The sequence below is a fragment of the Gavialis gangeticus genome, unplaced genomic scaffold, assembly GCF_001723915.1.
Source record: "Gavialis gangeticus isolate Ggan-Ray unplaced genomic scaffold, GavGan_comp1, whole genome shotgun sequence".
NCBI lineage: Eukaryota > Metazoa > Chordata > Crocodylia > Gavialidae > Gavialis > Gavialis gangeticus.
Genome location: NW_017728994.1, coordinates 281,229 through 283,385, shown reverse-complemented (window position 1 = coordinate 283,385; position 2,157 = coordinate 281,229).

Here is a 2,157-nt window from a genome sequence, read left to right as displayed (position 1 = left end):
AAGTGGGAACCCATTCTTTTCTGCTTCTGTTTTATGTGCCTCTGGTGCTTGTGCCCAGTTCAGAAGTTATATAACTTCATATTGCTCTGTTCAGCATCCACAGTCTCACCCTGCCTGCAACTCCTCTGGGCTTGCCTATCTCTGGTGTTTGAAGTAGCAGTATGACTACCACAGTTATAACTGTGTATCATTGTGCACTCACTCAGTTCTATGAAAACACCAGAACCTTGGTGCAGTTTTGAGTTGAAATGAGCCAAACAATGATTTTAAGAGAAGAAAGAGGAGCACCACACTGTTGAATTATACAAAGGTGAATTTAAGAAGCTGCCAGAAGAAGACATTCATGTAGCAGGCAGTTTTCTATGTAACTGATCCCTGGCACCTGGAATAATGGTCTTTCTTCCATTCTGGCACTTGAAGCAACAGAGGTTCTTAAAAACTTATAAAAGCTTGGAAAAGATTTGACATAATCAACATTGCTGCTAGGTCTTCAGGTAAATAACCTTCCCACATACATATATAACCCTCCTGCCAGGCACCAGATGGCAGCAGCCATGGCCAAGCTCCCCTTAGGGGTTTTACAAAAATTGGTTATCTTGGCTTATGCCCCCACCTAGAAACCTGGGGGAAAAATTTCCGCCTCGGTGTTCCAATGCGAACAAACTTGCCCACTCACAAATAATATCAAACCATAGCAGCATTTATTAATGGGGGAAGTGAGATGGGATGACAAACAGATTTAAGAACAATTAATAATCTGTAGCCCACTTCAACCCACTATTAACAGTTCACTAGGTTCAGAGTTCTCACTTAGTCCTATAAGGCAGAGAACAGTGTAGGGCTCTGCCCCTTGCCACTCCTGGGAAGCACGGCTCCTCATTGCTCCTCACCGCTGCTGACGGGCAGGGTGGGGGCCACTGCACCCTGTGACTGTTCGCCACTGTGGAGTTGGAGGGGCACTGCTTGTCCTCACTCCTCACTGCTGCTGGCGAACACTGTCACTTCTGCCCCATGTTTGGGGCGGGGAGCGGGGGAGGGAGCTAAGCCCCATTAGCCCTGGCCATCCATTGCCTTTGCTTGTCCGTGTATATCAATAGAGAGGATAGAGACACAAAAGATAACAATAACATTTTCTTTACTACATTAGAAGCTGAAGACCTGCCAGGGAGTCAGTTGGGCCTTTGGATGATTAGAGTGTAAAAAGGGCCCTAAAGGATGACAGCATCATTGCCAAGAAACTAAATGCATTCTTTGCATCCATCTTCACTATGGAAGATGTTAAGGAAATTCTGTCACGAGATGCACTCCTCTCCAGGAACAAGTTAGTGGAACCAACACAAACTGAGTTTCAGTAGATGAGGTTGTAGAGGAAATAGACAAACTAAACAGCAGCAAATCACCAGGACCTGATGGCTTTCACCCTGGTGTCCTGGAGGAGGTCAGATTGGTAATTGCTGAACTCCTAACTGTAGTATGCAACCTATCATTGAAAACAGCCTTGATACCAGAGGACTGGGAGATTACCAATGTGACTCCCATTAAAAAAGGCTCTAGAGGGGACACAGGAAACTACAGACCAGTGAATCTAACTTCTGTTGCAGGAAAACTAGTAGAAACAATAATAAAAAAAAAGAATTGTTCAGCACATGGATAAACATGACTTACTGGGGAGGAATCCACGTGGCATTGTCAAAGGGAAATTATGCTTCACCAACCTACTATAGTTTTTCGAGGGTGTCAGTAAGCAGGTGAATCATGGCAATCCAATTGGCATAGTATATTTGGACTTCCAAAAAGCTTTTAACAAGGTCCCCTATCAAATGCTCCTAACAAAGTTAGGTAGTCATTGGATTATAGGGAACATCCATTTGTGGGTTAGAAATTGGCTCAAAAGAGAAAGTGAAGAGTGAGTATAAAAGGTCAGTTTTTAGGATGGAAATAAGTAAACAGTAGGGTCTCCCAGGGATCTGTGTTGGGACCAGTGCTGTTTAACATATTCATAAATTATCTGAAAAAGGGGGTGAGTAGCAAGGTGACCAAATTTGTGGATGACAACATTATTCAAAGTGGTAAAGACCAAGGCAGACTGTCAGGAAATACAGAAAGATCTGGCATGATTGAGCAATGGGCTATTAAATGGCAGATGCAATTTAGTGT